At 41.2% G+C, this 18,375-nt stretch overlaps 1 protein-coding gene across 4 annotated transcripts in view; it reads right to left on the bottom strand.

Annotated features, from left to right (window-relative positions):
- Window positions 1-18,375, bottom strand: part of LRRC3B (leucine rich repeat containing 3B) — a 205,014-nt gene that overhangs the window by 43,772 nt on the left and 142,867 nt on the right. Inside the window, exon 1 of one of the 4 annotated variants that reach the window (XM_084512140.1) lies at window positions 1,566-1,863. The exons of 2 other annotated variants lie outside the window; for them this stretch is intronic. The gene's annotated coding sequence lies outside the window, so the exon portion shown is untranslated. Of the gene's footprint in view, window positions 1-1,079; window positions 1,099-1,565; window positions 1,864-18,375 lie in introns of those variants that run through there. One more of the 4 variants, XM_084512145.1, reaches the window with a different exon arrangement.

Genomic DNA, 18,375 nt, shown 5'->3' with positions numbered 1-18,375 from the left:
CAGGGCTGCAGAATCAGCTAAGCAATCACACTGGTATCATTAATTCCAAGCAAGATACAGAAACTAAACTAGAAAATCAGACTCTGAACGCAGCATAGATTTTGCAAACGAGTTTATTCTACAGCTTAATTACTTTGTTCCTTCCCTCTAAATCAAACTAGAAACCCATTGTGTGCCTGTCCTTTTAACGCAAAATACTAAAAACACAAGCTGTATGAACACTGTGGTTTCCTGTATGAAAGCCTTCAAGTTACTGCTCGCGGAGGGGCATGACACACACCTTGCAATTGAAATGTACAAATTGGTAGACAGATTACCACAAGAAGTTGTTCACAGTTATTTTTCAGTATTCAGAAAAGACTGCCCTCTAAAAGTACTCATTTTCCGTCCCTTAACAAATCTGTAACATTTTCTCATGGTTATTATTTTTTTAAATAATTATAATCGCTTCAAAAGCATTAGCTTATTTTGTCATTTTCATAGATATGTAAATACCTCTGGGCTCGCTTCTTTGAAGCGAGCACTAAAACGCTGTTTGCCTTGCTTTCATTCTGACTCTGGAAATAGTTGGTTTATCCACGCTTTTCAAGTTATTTGGCTCTTTTCATTTCGCTGTCACACCATTTCTGCTCTCTAGGGACATTCAGAAAGACCGGGTGATAACCTGCAGCCTGAACGGCTTTGCCATTTCCTAACGGGAGCTCTAAAAATCTTAAACATTTTAAAAGGAAGAAGCCGGGAAGGAAAGAAAAATTCCTGCTGGCACATCTGAGGCATTTTCCAAATTTCTGGGGAGGGGAAATTCTGGCCGTGTGCATTGCCATGAAGGCGAGGGAAGAGCCTGCTGTTCCCAGCCCTCTCGCACACACACCCCAAATCCCCACCGCAAGCACCAGGGCATTCCCACGCCGGCTTTAGGGTCGCGGCCGTGCCCTGCTGGGGGCTCCCACCCCCTGCGGAGCCCCCCATCCCCGCGGGACCCCAAATCAGCGGGTCGGGGGCCGCAGGGCTGTACCCGGGGGGGCTGCAGCTGCCCCCCGGTGCCTCCCCGGGCTGCGGGGCCAGGCGGTGCGGCTCACCTGGGCGCAGCGAGCGCCGCCGCTGCCCCTGCAGCCCGGCTGCCATTTGTTGCTCGCGTTCAGAAGGAGCTGCCCTCTCCTCCCCATCACCACCGCCACCCGGCAGCAACTGGTCCTGGGAGGTGTCAAAGTGGAAAAACCCCAGGGCAGAGCAAACGGCGCCCTCCCGGCAAGGCGGGCACGGAGAGGGGGGCGCTTTTTGCTCCGCTTTTTGGCATCGGGGTCGCGAGGCTCAGCCCCTCGCTCGGTGCCGAGCAGGGGGTGGCAGCCCCCTCCCCGCAGCCTCCCCGCCCCTTCTCCCCTCCTTCCCCCGCCGCCTCGGCGCAGCCCCAGCCCCGGCTGTACCGGGAGCATCTCCGGGGGCCCTGGCTGATCCGTGTCCGGCTCGGCACGGCACGGCGCTGCTCGCCTCCCTCCCTCCCCGTCGAGTTTCCTCCCGGCTCCGCCGCCTCCCCCCCCACCACGTCGCACGACCCCGCAACTTACATCGCGGAGCCGCGCCTCCCCGCAAAACTTCGCGGTGTGCCGCCCCCGGCGGCTCGGCACGGCTCGGCACGGCTTAGCACGGCTTGGCAAGGCTCGGCACGGCTCGGCACGGCCCGGCGCAACAGGCAGCGCAGCCTCACCTGGCGCGGGGCCGCCGCGCCATGGGAGCGACGGGCGGAGCCTGCCGGGGGCGGTGGGGCCGGGGCCGGGGGGGGCCGGGGCGCAGCCACCGCCCGGCCGCCCTCCTGCCTCCGCCGGGCGGCTCTGCCTGCGCCGCCGCCGCTCCCTCCTGCCCCTGCGCTGCGGCTGCAGGCAGGCGGGGAGGGAGGAGAGAGCAGAGGGTGGGAGGGAGGAAGGAGGAGACTCCCCTCCCGCTGCCACAAGCACGGCGGGGGGATGCTCCCCCGAGGGGAGATGCTCCCCCGGAGCGGGGGTGCCGGCGGGGAGCGTCCCCTCCCCTCCCGGTGCTGGCTCCCCCCGGCGGCAGGGGTGCGGGGGGCAGAGCGCGGCCCCGAGGGGCGCAGGCGTGCCCCTGCTGCGCGCCCCGCCACCTCATCGCAGCTGTAGGTTCCTCGCTTTGCCGCTCCGAAGGTAATGCTAAATAAAAAAAAAAAGGCACAAGTGTTTCTGCCAGCAGAGGGTAACTGGGTTTTGCAAACTTGCTGCCGCACCGCGGAGTTGTGGCTGGAAGAGGTGAGCCCCTTGGAGCAGCCTCGCGTAGAAACCCTACCTGGATGGCACCGTGATTCCGGCTAGGGCGGCTTTCTCCTCTAACCCAGAGAGGTTCCTGTGAAATGGACTTTGGAAATACAGGCTTGAAGCAGCATCACCCTCTCTCACTCAAATGCACTTCGGCAATTTTCTACACTGTCTCTCCAAAATAAACTTCCTATTTACCCCGTGCAGCAAAAGTCTGTCTCCAGCTGAGAGCGCCTCAGTAGAAAAGATTTGGAAAGATTCATCTCCGCTCACTATCTTTCTTATTTGCTTTAGGTGAAAACCTTCTAAGATGCTATATAGAACAGAAAATGAAATGGCTTGGATTTCCTTAGGAGTTTTTTTGCCTCTAACTATGCAAAACTGTGCTATCCATATAGGCCATTTAAAAAAGAAACTGCTGGGTAAGAAACTGCTGTCATTGCCATGGATAGGTGGTCTTTCTCAGGTGGTAAGAAGGAAAAACATGTGATTAATACACAGCTAAATGCCATTCTCCACCACTTAGAACCAGCCCAGAGAGTCTCTAACCAAGTATATACTTACTCTCTTGAATAATCTGTCAGAATCATATTAGCAAGATAACATAGGACCAGTCCTTTGTATTACATCAACCCCCCTTTCTTTGCTCTTATGAATATTTGCAAATTGGCTCATTAACATTTTTATGTATGCCTATCACTTTACATTCTTATTAGTGTAAGAGGAAATAACAAATATGACGAAAGTTGATAAAATCACTTTTGCCAGTTTCTTACACATTCCTCACACTCAGTGACTGACTCAACCCAGCTTTGAAGACATAGCCAGTTTAAAAACTCACTACATGAGCTTACATTCCTTCTTATAATGGGTTGCATTGTCCTACGAAGTCAGTGACCAGAAGGAGCCAGGATTGGACTGCCAGCCCTGGATTATATGCAATGGGAAATGATTCTCAGGCTTTGTGAGTTTTATTCCTATGGCAGAAATGGACTTAGATTCATTTTAATTCAGTAGAAAAACATTAATCATTGCTGCAAACCCAAAATTTAATGTGCAGGAGCCATTTATTCAGCTTGTGTTTATATTTTCCCTGTTCAGAATATAAGCTTCTGGCAGCAGGGTACAGCACCCAGGATGGATGTATTTTGTTGTTCATACCCACAGTGGTAATATTTATGTCAGAAGCATTGCAAGCCTGCAAGCCTTCTTGGAGTGACTTGCTGCTGTTAAGTACTTTTTTAAATGGAAAAGAAGATCAGCAGATCAGAAGATCTGCTTTTCATTTGGCTCCACAGAAGAAAAGAAAGGAAGAGAGAGAGAGAGAGAGAGAAAGAAGGAAAGAAGGAAGGAAGGAAGGAAGGAAGGAAGGAAGGAAGGAAGGAAGGAAGGAAGGAAGGAAGGAAGGTTGGTTTGATTAGATAAAAAAGCCGTGTCTTCCATGTGGTTATTTCCCTTTAAAATTGACTCTCCAGTTGTATTTTGCAGAACCATTTATATGGTTAAATATCATAACAATATAAGGGAAGACAGTTCCAGCTTGCATGACTTTACATTAGCCATGATACTATTCAGCCTATTGACTTACATGTGATTGCTTGTGTTAAGGAAAAAAAAAGAACCTCACAAAGGACAGAAATATTTATTTTTTGTTGTTGAAATTGCAGCTCATAAACAACAACAAAAAAGTTTTATGACTAGCTGCACATGAGTAGCTGGTTTGCCAGTTTGTATTCTAAGATTCATTCCTGAGAGCAGCTGAGCATCTATAACTTCAGCTGAAATTAATGGGTGTTTAGGATACCTTACTGAAGGAGCAGAACGTCATTTTTCTTGAGAAAATTACTGTGAAGGGATGCACAGCTACTTACAGTTAAAGATGTCGGAGATTTTTAAGAACTGAAATATAGCTGATGTCATGCTCCCCCTCACTTGGCTGCGTGTACAGTAGGAAGAATGTGTTATTATTCTAGGTGCAAGAAACTTCTTAACTCTTGAGAATATGCTCCATGAACAGACGCAGTAGCAGATTTACTCATTATCTTATTGGCTCACACATCCATTTTACATGATAACTAAAAGTGAATGGATTAATCCTCTGTTAGGAGGGAATATAAGTCTAATGGAGAAGGAGAAGGTCACTCGACTGCCCTCGGATAAGAAAGGAGCTGCTAACACTTACTGACTTTTCCACATAGATATGAAAATTAAGGAGCATAAAATAAGAGGTGATGCCATATGGTTCTTAAACTTTCCTCATAAAATAATTTTGCTCAGTGTTTATAAATACATAAGGACCCAGTACAATCAAACATATAAAATTATTTTTTCTGATGCTAACAAACCAATATAATTCATTGAGACTCTTTGTGATTAAGACTTACTCATACAAATAAGACATTGCAGGATTGCATCCTTAAAAATTTATAAACATTCATGAAATATTTCAGCGGCTAAATTAAAGGATGATCCAATACTATAAGTCCTTTAAGTTTCCCAGGAATTCATAACCTTGTGCAACAATCAGCTAAGAACACTGCTTCTTCCAGTGCTGAGATAAATCGAATGACCTTCTCCTTGTCCATTAACTAATATTTCTTTCACTAGAGGATTAATTCTTTTCATAACCAACAATGCTTGAAATCCATATTCTAGATGTAGATAATGCCAAGAACTAAATCTCACAACTGTCTTACCATCAGCATGTGGGTAGGAGTTTAGAGGGGGTATTTATTCTGTTCGTGGGCCAGAGTGTCAATTTTTGTAGAGGACAGTGCAAAGACATATATCAGCAGCACATTCTTGGGATTGCTCCATGCTCAAAAGGAGCACACAGGCAGGGCCCAGAGCAGCAGTCTGCACTGAGCCATAACAGCAGCAAAAAGCGTGAAATGTTGTGTTCTGGGAATACTGAAAGCAACACAGACTCTAGTGTTCACACTATAGCCATATTCTTAAACTGGCTATCTGCTTCTGCTGTCTCTTTAGGTCAGTGATGCCAACAATCTCCTTACTCCTCTTAGCCCACAGGCACTACCACTGAATTTATACACGTACATGTTGAGGTTTTGCCCCATGAAGATTAATAATGGAGAAAAGTGTTCTTTGCAGACAGCCAGCACAAATCCTTTGCATCATTTAATCTTCCTTAATACCTGTCCTAGAAATGTGCATCATTTCAGAGTCCATCTTGTTTCCTAAGCACTGCTGCTCTTACATGGATTTGATGATTGGGCCTGAAACAATCTTTTCAAGAAGTACCAGTAGCTTCTGCTTTCCTGTATTTGGCTAGTTCTGTCAATTTGAAACATCTTGCTAGTTGTGCATATACTCCCCTTTCCCTGTTTTAAATAACAGAAAATCCTTAGATTGTCAATATTTCGTTAGCTCTGAAAGAGAAACAGCAGTTGTAAAAAAGCTCAGCTAGTTCAGTTCATACTCCACCTAGCTCTGATTTAGAGAAAATTATAAGTGGTGAAGTACAATTTTCTGCTATGAGCCATCCATTGCTTGAAATTGGTCTTTTGGGTTGCTCACGAAATAGTATGCATTTCTAGGGCACTATTAGAAAAAGAAGTGGATAGTACAGATGTTTAATGCTAGTCAAAATGGGTTAGTAGAAGTTAGATCTTGTCAGACATAGTTGCGGAGGTTTTAGTTATTTAGAAGATCTATATAAAAGATTGCAGGTCTGCATGAGAAAAGCAGCTGTATTGATAGGGCAGACTTGGATTTTTGCAAGGCAGTTGGCTTAATACCACATGACATTTTGATTTTCAGTCCCGCATTACATGGAATTAGCAGGTCACACATTACGAGGATTAAGAAGTATCTCACTGACAAATTTCAAAATGTAGTCTTTTAATGGGGAGGTTTCATTCAATGCAGGGAGCTTTCTCAGCAGTCAGAAACAGTCTTCATCTAATACGTTTTTCTATTGTTTTCAGCAGTCCAGGCCATGAGATAAAATCTTTGCTTTTAAGGCTTGCATATGACACAATGTATTTTAGCACAGTAAATAAAGAAGATATATTACTTCTGCAGTGATTTGATTTGGCTAAATGATCACTGTCCAACAAGCTGCACACTAAATTCATTTTAATGCAGTCAAATGCAAATTAATACCTCTGGGAACCAAAGGCTTGTAGGAATGGGCACTGTCTCAGAAAGCAGAGACTTGGGGAATGACAAAAAAGTGATTGCCCTGAATAATCACCCCAACATGAGATCTCAGTGCAATGCTGTGAGAAGGACTCAGCACAGTCCTTGCATGTTTCCAAAATATCAAGCACAGTTCTGGTGCTTGCACTTTAAAGAAGACGAGAAAATATTGGAGAAAATCCAAATAGTTTGCAAGTCAAGCACACATCTTGAGATGGCAGGCTTAAAGAGCTGGACATATTTCACTTACTCAAGAAAAGGTTGAGAGGATACATGGAAAAGATAACAGCAGCAAGCTGTTTCAGTCTTGCTGACAGAAGTACAACTAAATCCAGTGACTGGAAGTTTAAGGTTAGATGTAATCAACCTTGAAATCAGATGCAATTTCCTAGCAGTAAAGGTAATTAAACTCCAAGAGTTTACAAAGGGAGGCGGTACACTTAACCATTGCTTGATATTGTCCTAAAAACTGGTTATCTTAAATATGGGCTTTACTTCAGTTTCTAGATCTTCTAATGGCCAGAGCAGCTTCAAACAGGGAGGGAAAGGGTCACGTCAGGCTAGATCCCCTGGTGATCCCCTGAGCCCAACATCCATTAGAATGACGCATCTGTGCAACTTCTTCCATTATGGTTGGAACAAGATGGCTTGAATTACACCCTGCCCACTCAGACATTTGCAGGTTGGCATTAAGGTAATGAGTATAATCAAATTCCTTACTTGAGGGCCCCAGTTGGCTGCCTACAGAGGTGAGGAAGAATTCCTGCCCGACTCCTCCCAGCGGATATTTGTCCTGATATATTCTGCAGTGGAAGTTTTTACCTTCCGTTGAAGCATGGATTTTTCATTTTGCTGTAGTCAGGAAGAGAGTAAACCAATGCAGAAAATTATTTTAGACATCTGATGCTTGGGTCTGAATTTAACCAAGCCCAAGAGCAGTAGAGATTTTTCTAGCTCACATTGGCAAGCGTGGTAGATTTTTTAGTGGATTGTCTCTGTGATTGTCTGGGCATGTAAGGCCTAATCAGTTCTCAAATATTTCAGGGGTCTCAGATACTGCTTTAGAGAGAAAACAGTTTGCTTTCTCAAGGACTAAAATATAATGGGCTAATGAAAGTAGCTGTCTCAACCTTGAGGTATATATGCAACATTTAATAGCCACTGGCACAAAGGACATGAGACTAGACAATCTGATTATTTTTCTTGGCTTTAAATTGTGAGGGAATATAAAGCTGTATATAACACAGTAACAGCCCTGACTTCTCCAATGCCCCCAGGAATACCAGGAAGCAGGTGTTCACACCATGAGTCACAAGTGCCAAACAGACTCTAGTACAACTGGTCGGGGACAGACAGATCTACAAAGAATTAAAAAACAAAGCAACTCATGCCAAAATGAAAACAACAAACAAACAAACAAAAAGCCACAAAATATAATTGAATAAACATAACTTATCTGTTCCTGAATGTGCTAACACAACTAGTGATAATTTGTTTTAAACCTCTTATCCAGACAGTCAGAGAAAGAAATGAAAGAAAACCAACTCAGACTGGTGAAACAGGATAAAAAGCACATTTACATGTATCATGCCAGTACATCTCCATGACTTACTATTTGTGAATAATAGATTTATAAAATGAGTGTTATATTAATCACGAATAAGTATAATTAAGACTGTGACGCTGCAAATTATCCATAAACAAAATGAATAAATGATGGTGTTACAGATCGCCAAAATGTTTACACCTGGCAGCCTGGAACAACACAATAAGTATAGCTTCATATAATGCTCATCATCACGAGATCATGGATGCCTTTTGTTGCTGGAGGGTAAGAGGCAAGGACACGTTATAGCCTCAGCTCATCAAGATATTCTTCATTTAGATTTATCACAGGTTTCTCTTAAAATACAGATGTATTTAAGAAATGGGTTTGTCTACTTGAGTATATGTCCAGACTGTAAATGAGGTTTCCCAAACAAATCCTCTGTTGCATAATTCTGTCTGTCATTTTTAATAGCTAGATGGAAAAAAAAAAAAAAGTTAGCATAAATGATGTGATGTCCCATCATTGTTTATGATGAGACATATAAGAAGCAACCAGCACTATCCTACAACAACTAACAATAGCCTGTAAGGTATTCTTTCTAGACTTGATATCTGAGACACTGTTCAGGGGGCAGTGAAGATATTTGTTACTTTATGTAAGAAAGTTATGTTTATGTAAGAGTGCTGCAAAAACTTGATTGTTCTGTAAGAACTCTCATGCTCTCATATCCCAGGATATATTATATTAAGTCTTTCAAAATAATCAACTTGATATTTCAGGTTGATTTTTTTAAATTATGCCTATTAATGTCATGTAGAAAACGGTTAGCCAAATTCATTGAGATACTGTGTGTATTTACTGAACATGCATATTTTATCTTAAGATATTTTAAATTAATAGAAAGAGAAGCATGCTGTGTCCCAGGGAAGCTGCCAACCTAAGTTCCTGATCCTGCAGATATTTTCACATCTCCTCGATATTACGTACCAAGAGTACAGCCATTGACTTCAGCTGAGCCTTTTAAAGGATTTAAAGTTAAGTGTGTGTCTTTTGCTGACTGACACTTTAGCAATTCATATGGACAAACTAGTAAAACAAAATATGTAAGTTCAATGATCCCTCATGCTCAGTCACTTAGTTTCCATCTAGATAAAATAGGAAGGTATATGCAATTTACTTTTAAAGTAATTCTTGCTCACCAGATGAAGAGTGCTATATAAAAGCTTCTGTTACTATAAGATCACTTTTTCCCCCCCCCAGGCAGTTTGTTAAAAAAATGTGCTTTCATCTTCCATGAAATTGTCTTGCATTTATTCAAAATCCAGTAATAACAGAATGGAAATATATCTTATGGTGCAATAATGGGTATGATGGGGAAGGTGACCTGATAGTACCATATATATCCTATGTGTGAAGATTTCCTTCTTTTCACATACGTCAGATATCAGCTATCAGACATTCCTCGGTATTACTGTTCTTCAGTGTTGGATACTAGGGAAAACAAAGACTGAAATCCTAAGAAGACATGCATCTTTTTCTCACTTGAAAACTAAGCTCTGATAAAAAGCTGACAGAGATTTTACATAGTCTGTGGTTCTCATAAATATTCTTCAACATCCTCTGGTTTAGAAAAATTCCATGGAAGAAAGTTTAATGGGAGCCCCCTGTTGAATTAAGATTTGCCAGTGCAATCTGGATAGAGCAGCACCACAAAAGAAACAGAGGTCCTGGGAAAATGAAAAGCGTGAACTCTGTCACCATGCTTTTAGGAAAGGAGTCAAGTATGACTTTCCTCAGAGAAGCCCAGTAAGGGAATTTCTGTTACAAGGCACTGACCTTAGGTAAATTGCCAAAGCTGAAGAAGAAGATGAAGAAGACCAAGAAGAACAAGAAGAAAGAGGATCAAGTAAGCAGAAGTGTTTGAAATGTAATTGCCTCCTGTCTTCCATCTGTCAATAAAATCAGACTCTTTGCTCTTAACTAGCTGAGTGAACACATTACAGTTTGAGGTCTTGTTAACTGTTGTGCTAAAAGGCACTTGTGGCTGTCAACCAGAGAGTGTTTAACCTCAATGAAAATTAGACCCACTTAAAATCGGTGGTCTGCCAAGAACACTTCCAGGCTCAGTGTGGAGTATCCAAACCTGTTAGTCAGAACTGACCACTGATCACAGGGGAGTAATTGCCCCAGATGACCAACAGACCAAAGCAAATACATCATGTTTCATCATGGTTCATGGATTGTCTGGTTGCAGGGTTTATTGCTAGAGGTACAAATGCTCTATGTCATCTCTCTCTCTGGAAAACAGCTGGAGCTTAGACCCTCTCTATCTTATTATATCTTAAGGAAGCCAATTATCCTGTCATATATTAATTTAAATTAATTTAAATTATAAATAAGTAAACAGAATTAGACCAAGGATTTGGCCTGACTTGTCAGCTTGGAGGAAACAATCAGACAAGGTCCCCAAATAATAATGCTACTAGCACTGGTTCACAGTCTTGTGATCATAGTCATATTAGAAATGCCTAAAATCATCAGAATTAATTTTAAAATGGTCTCTGGAAAGCAGCTGAGCAGTAGGAGAACGAGAGAGAGAGAAAAGTGAGGACATTAAAATGGACTGATTAATAAAATATGAATACAGACAAAGCTGTGCAGCTGGGGTTTTACACTAGCATTTAAAAATAGCAATACATATTATTCTACCTCTGGACTTACATCACTTAAAATCTTTTAGAAACATATTAAAATTACCAAAGAGGGACCATTTTGAAAAGCTCCCTAGAGTTACGCATGATAATTAAAAAGAGGTTCATTGTAAATCTTTCTGTCTAGTTCAACAGTATTATCTGCTTACAGACAGCCCTCAGAGGGCAAAGTCGCAGCCTTGATCTGGCAAAATTATTGCCCAGTGATGATGCATTGTTTGTGCTTACAGTAACTCAGCATGAGCACAGTAACAACAGATCTTATATATGGATGCTACAGTGTTGAAGGAAAAAATATCAACTTCATCATTGATTATATTAATGAGACATTTCTGAAATAGCATTATTTGTGTAAAATGGAGGACAGATCAGTTTCAAAAGTCAAGGAGAACAGGCAAGGGAACTTGGAGAGTCAGCTGTACTTCAATTTTACATCTTAGGAAAAATATTTCCATTCTCTAGATCATACAGAGGCATTATGAAATTAAACACAAAAGTGAATTTGAGGGAGCTGAGTGGTTGAAATCAGGTTATCAGGATGATAAAATCACTGTATACATATGTGTTCAGAAGGTCACGATCTCACGAATAATATGATTCTGTAAAAACAGGGCATAAATTGATATTTTGATTCATCTGGAAATCTAGAACTGTGTACTAAAAAAAAAACAAAACAAAACAAAACAAAAAAAAAAACACACACAGAACTGAATTTGAAGTTCTTATTAGTCACCACTGAGGCAAGACATGTATCTGTATCTGACCTACAAAGAAGCAGGTTTTTGAAGCAGCATATGACTGTTTCCTGTTGGGTATGCAATACAGAATTACATTTTGGAATAGCATCCACACTAACGCAGAAAACTGGCACAGACCTGTGCAATTTTCTTTCATTTAAGCCTTCAAGACAGAACTGAAATGATAGCTTGATCTCCTCCTCACCCTAATGTCAAGGAGTGATTTTCATCCTATTTCATTTTTCCCTGTCCTTTATATTCATGAGCACTCCCTAAATGTGGTGAGAGTTCTCCTCATGGTGATGTTGTGTGTGCCAATCTTGTGCATGTTTTCAAGGGTGAATAAAAATGTGGCCTTTTACCACAGAACTGTAATGAAACAACATACTCATTTCTGTGAGAGCTGCACAGGCACTTCCATGCTTCTTACAGTTTAGTTTGAATTGTTGCTTTCATTATGAACCTATTAGTTCAGGGCTTTAACAGAGCCAAGCAGCTCTGCTCCGGGCTACTATTTGGCACACAACACCACCAGTACAAGAGTAATGGTTTGTTTGGACAATTTAATAAAATTCAATATCTCCACTGTTGCCAGGCTCAAAGACAAGCAAAAATGCATGTGGATGTTTTCAGTTTTTTCAAACTGTATTCAAATTGCACAAAACATCTTTTCCTTTGAAAACTAACTACAGAAAGAAAAGATGAGAGTTCCTAATTAGACATAATTGCCTTGCCAAATTAAGCAAAAACTGTATTACAGTATTGGCTGGCATCCTAAGGGGTAAAAATAACGTTAAAAGATAGTACAGTAAACAATTGTAATTACATCAAATTTGGTTTTATGTATCTGCTGATAATGGAATTAGCACAATGTGAGCCATCTGACATGATGAGGTGTGATGACGAATTGCACGCTGTCATCCTTTGTAAAGTATTTTGAGGTGTGTCAAAGAAAGCAGATTACACACCTAAGTAAATGTTATCAATTAAGAAAGATGTAATTCAGTAACAAACTAAACATTTTTTGGTCATTACAGATCAACAAAGTACTGGTCTTCTAATGTACTTATTAAGGCTAAAATGATTTCAAGAGAGAAGAGTTTGAAAACTGTCGCAATATATACCTAAGAAATATCATATACATGTACTTCATACATTTTATTGGAAACACATTTTACATGGGTTTTGTCTGTTTTTTGTTTGTTTGTTTGTTTGTTTGTTTGTTTTTTCCTGTGGCAGCAATTCCCTACATTTTCAGAATTGAGGAAAAAAAGGATGATCAGGAGCTAGAGCACCTCTCCTATGAAGACAGGCTGAAGGAATTGGGGTTGTTCAGCCTGCAGAAGAGAAAGCTCCAGGGAAACCTTATAGCAGCCTTCCAATACCTAAAGGGTGCTTACGAGAAAGCTGGAGAGGGACTTTTTACAAGGGCATGTAGTGACAGGATAAGGGATAATGGCTTTAAACTGAAAGAGGGTAGATTTAGATTAGATATCCAGAATAAATTCTTCACTGTGAGAGTGTTGAGGCACAGGTACAGGTTCCCCAGAGAAGCTGTGGATGCCCTAACCCTGGAGGTTTTCAAGACCAGGTTGGATGGGGTGTTGAGCAACCTGTTCTAGTTCAAGGTGTCCCTGACCATGACAGAGGGTTTGGAACGAGGTGATCTTTTAGGTCCCTTCCAACACAAACAATTCTGTGATTCTGTTTCTATAATCTTTGCCACAGATTGCTGGCATGGCTGTATTGCAGCATTCATGGACAAATGCTTTCTCTTCACATCCCTGCAGACAACACGTGGGATGAAGGAAAAGGAACTCCTCCAGCTAAACTTTTTTTTTTTTTTCAAAAATCTGAGCTTCAAATCTCTTTGGCATTCATATACAGGCTCCTTTACAAATGCCTGGCAATTACATTCATACCTATTTTTGGAGTTGTCTAACACACTCCAAGAAGCAGCAAGGAATAGGAAAAAAAAAAAAAGAAAAAGAAAAAGACTACCATGTGTAACTCTCTTTAAAATACAACACTGTAGTTGCCATATCTTACTACTTTTTGTAACTTCTTGTAAGATAAGTGGTGGCATTCACTGGATTTTATTATTTTTTTTCAGGTTTTTGGGAATGGGAAACCAGGAGGTTGTGGGACAAGAAAAACTGTTGGACAGAAGATGGGCTATTTCAGAAATACTAGCTCTGTGATGCACTTGTCTGGGACAAATGTATGACCTGAGAAGCAATACACAGTGCTGTAACGTTTCACATGACATGAAGCCCAAAAGGGCTGCTGAAGGATTGTGACTGCACCACAGTTTAACAAGGATTGTTGCATTTTGACTATTTTTCTTAAAGGACAGAGATTTTCCCTTAGCTAACAAACAATGTGTTGTGCTATCTGTAGACACTCTGTTAATTATTAACATTGTTTGATAGATACACCTAAAAGTGCATATTTTCAAACCCTACATTTCAATACAATCAACACAAGTGAATCAACACTTGGAACTACCAGTTGCAGCCTCAGTCTTTTTTTGGCCCTATTAGAACATGTGTTGGGACAGTCCAGATAGGGTCTTCTCCTCTGCAGGGGTCCCAACCCACTATATGATAGAGGAAGGTCCCCCTTCCTCTCTATCATATGATAGAAAAGGACTAACTAGAAAATGGAAGTGAGTCTGTAATGCAGAGGAGGCACTTGGAAGAGATCCTTAATTTTCATGCTGTCCGGGATGATAGCAGAGCTTGGCCATCATTTGTAGTTGTTCTGGGATATATCACAATGAGCAGAGATTAGCCATTATTATTCAGCGTCTGCTTCAGTGTCCTCAATATCCTATAAAATTCTGTGCTTTACCTAATTGGGCTAGAAGGAGAAACAAACCAATAAATCTGTTTTTATTATGATTATGTTACCAGTCTGGGAGTAAATGAACGTTAAATATAATCCCTGTGAATACTAGATAATCATCTTCCAATCATAAGAGCAAGTATTAAGAAGTGTATAGATTTGTAGTTCAAAAAGATTCTTTTTCTTAATGTTAGAGCAATTAGAATAGCCGTTTATTATTAATCATTAGTGCCACCCATCACTATCAGGGCCAGAAGCTGCCAGTGTAGTTGGAGCAATGCCTAGCCCCTTTTGAACATGGAACAGCAATTGGAAACACATTATACAAATACACATAAAACAAGTTTTTCTTTTCTGTAAGCCTCCTAGTAGGATGAAATTGGTCAGCTTTAACCTAGTATGCTCTAAATTGTTTGGGATCTTAGAAATGCCCTTCACATCCATGTCCTAGCACCCCTTTGGAGACCAGCAGAAACTCAGTGTTATAGTACCCTCTTTGTAAAGGGAGGTGCTGGTTGAAATCCTCCATGGTAGGTTTAGATCCTGGTTTCAGCCAAGAGTTCTTGTTTGTTAATGTTTGAGGCATGCTGCTGTGCCCTCATTTTCCCCATTGCAGCTGGGGGGGCTGCAAGATGTACTTTTATGGTACCTTACTTGTATGCCCACCCTGCAGATACTTTTTTTTACTAATGTTGGGATAGATGCTTTGAGTTGTTTTTGGCACCAGACATCTAGAGATGTATTTTGAAGATGTAAATGTAACTAACAGCCACACGAGGTTAGCAGAAAGAATGAAGACTGCAGAAGGAAGACCGGTTGCTATTTTAGTGGACTCTTCTCTGTTCTCACTGGTCCAAACTGAATCACCTGGCAGGAGACCTGTGCCACAGATATTTGCTGGCATGTAGGCAGCTGTACAGCAAGATGCCAGCGTTCAGGCAACTGATCTCCATGTGCTACAACCCACATTCACAAATTCCCTCCCAGATATGGGAGGGAATAAACTCACAAAATCCAAACAAACAGAAGCCTGTGGGCTAACAACAAGCATCCTCAGTACTCATGACAGAGAAAAAACTCTATTTTTGGCTGGGTCACTGTCTTGTTTAATATGTATCTTCCCATACAGGTCAAAGCCATGCTCTGGCTGAATTGGGCAGATGCAGGTGGCTTGTAGTCATCTTTTCTTACTCTTTCTCCATGAAAATTTGTTTGAGATAGGGTTTTGTAAGACCCTATTGCTACTGATAAATAGCACCACAAGTAGAACAGATACTGGGATACCAGCTAGACAAAATGACCAGTCCTGAACACCCATTTTACATCAGTAGCAGAGAAGAAAGAAGTGCTATACTATTATAATGGTTGCATACAAAAACATTGCAGCTTGCATATTTAAAACATTTAAATTCAACAACTTTGCATTTCTAACAAAAACAAAAAAGTGGGAGGTGAGATTTGCAGGGCTTCCAATACTGAGATTTCAAGATCAGCATTTTCCAGTGGTGATATTATTGTGAAATTGTTAATACTGATATGAGACAAGATGCCTGACGGTGTTCTAGGCTAAGTTATATGAAGGGAGGTACAATTATCCTTAACATCGGTGGCTGCCAGCTCAGTTCTGTATGTTCAGTAACTTATTGCATGAAATGTTTCATTTTAAAAGAGGCAGGCTGAGGGAAAATTAATTATTTAAACAATATATTTTATACTATATACTCAAATCTCAGAATTAAATGTTCTATCTTAACTGTGCATGACTGATTTGTGAGGATTTGTTTTTTCATGACTGCCCTAATTATCATGAGCTTTTTGTTTTTCCTTACAGCTATTACAGAAATAATGATTGATGGGGAAAAGCCCTTAACACTCAACCTTTCAGGACTGTCAGAATTTATAGGCTGATGCTATGCCTGTACTAGTTTTGTAAAACATTGAGCATTTTTTCAGATATAATAAGAAAAAACACAGAGATGAAGTAAAATATATTAATAACCCGAAAAAGTGAGCATATCAGATAGGTTTTAACTTGCTTGATATATGTAAAATGTAACAATTCAATGGCAGATCAAGCATTACACATTATTTTTTGCCAGCTGTAAGAATAAAGAGATAAATTACAGGCTGACCCCCCCCCCCCAAAAAAAAAAAAAAAAAAAACAACAGTCGTTCTTAATATAAATGGGTTCTCTGAGAGAGAATCTTTGCAGAAAATGAATGTTAGAAACAATCAGTCATCAAAATGGGGTCATGAAACACAAACCTTCAGAGAAGGGCTCGGTATGCCTCACTCTTACAACAACCTCGCAGGAAACCAGGCTGCTCCAAGTATTTATGTCTGAATTGGTATCTGTTTGCAGGCTTCAGATCAGCGAGGAGGAACTATAGTGCCTTCTCGTTTTTTTTCAGCCCTATCTGGCTGCCACCGTGCTTGAACTGTCAAGGAACAAATGCTCTGACTTCAGCTTGTGTGCTCTCTTCTCCGCTTTCTGACAACACCTCTCAGGTTCATAGACGTGCCAACTCAATTGTAATGATTGTCACTAAAACTGATGCGCTGAATTAAAGGTGGAGATGTATGTTAAAATTGCTTTCCCTATTCATGAGAGGTGCCAAGCCCCTGAAAGAAATTTCAAAGGAATAAGAGCATCTGTAAGGGGGTATTTTTGGCAAGTAGAAATAATTTTTTGTATAAAGCAAGCACTTTTCATTCTGATTTTCTCATCGGAGGAGAGCAAGAAACCTGAACTTGCAAACTGACAGAATCTTACCATTAAAACTGTCACAATCAGAAACCTAATAGCTTTGCAGCAAGGCAGTGGGATTGGATTGCATAAAATAGGATCACTCCATATTTAGTTCACCATACAAATCTATCCAAATATATTCTACATTCATATATTATTTTCTAAGGGTTTACCATTAATAAAGATGTAAGTCAGCAAGCAAAAAACAATGTCTTCAGGAGGAATGGTTTCTTATGAATGGGAAATGCTTTATACATAAACAGCCATCCCAGGGGTCCAGCACCTTTCCTTAGGAAGAGCTTGTAATTGGTTTCACTACAAAAAGCCTTTGGGATCTCTTTTAAATGAGTTTTAGTGGGTAGCCTCTATCAATCCAAGTTTCCCTAAAGTACAATTTTCAAACTCTCTCTTTCTTTCAAAGGGTTTGTTTATTAGAGACAGAGAGAAGGAGGGAGGGGGAGAGAGACAGAAGGTATAGCAATTAATGCTGTTTCAATAAATGTCAGCTCCAGCTGATTTGACCTACACTGAGGGATGATTCTTTTCAGAAGACTACTTTTGCTACATGCAAATTTCAGAGCCTATTTTTATGAGATCATGTCTGGAAATATTTCCCTAAAATTCTGTAGCTAATACCTCACTATCCATAGCGCATCTGTAGTCATAGCCCTCCTCAGCAGCTTCTGACTAGAAGTCTGTTTGATCTCATGCTTGTCCAGCAATGTAACCACTACTATGAACTCGCATGGCATCTGACTGGCAATAAGTTCTTGATCAGTTTGGAGGGCAACTTATCTGAGATGTATTTTAAACTCAGGACTTTGTTTTTGCAACGGTTCAGTAGCTGTCTGCCATGGTGTCCAGGCAGGAATTTGGATAAGCCTGGCTCTGAAGAAGAGCCTTTGAGGAGTGTTTGAGCTGAAGGCTTCCCTTGTGTAGCTCTCATGGCTTAAACTCCCTCTGAGATAGCTCAGCCCATACCCCAGCACTCCTTGGAGAAGAACCTATATGTGTCTTGCTGCCTGGCCAGCACTGGCCCAAGCTGTTAAGACCACACTGCAGCCTAGGCTGCCTGCATATATCCTGAGTTTAGCTCTGAAGCAGAGCACAGCTGCACTGAACCAAGGCTGGGCTATGGCCAGCCGCAAAGAAGGCAAGAGCAGGGCTAACATGGCTCAGTGGGATTATGCCTACTCTCAGATCCTGGCCTCTGTGGGGACTACATAAGTATCCTTACTGGAACCAGAGTTTTTTCTTAACAGAGAAAATGTTCAAAAAGCTGGTACTGTGGTTGTTATGCACTGACAGCACTGGGTACTCTAAACCTTTGTCCACAATCATGCTAGAAGTCTTCCA

Source organism: Aythya ferina, assembly GCF_964211825.1.
Source record: "Aythya ferina genome assembly, chromosome: 2".
In the NCBI taxonomy this organism is placed as follows: domain Eukaryota; kingdom Metazoa; phylum Chordata; class Aves; order Anseriformes; family Anatidae; genus Aythya; species Aythya ferina.
Note: the sequence above shows the minus strand (reverse complement) of the source record. Positions and strands in the feature narration are given on the sequence as shown.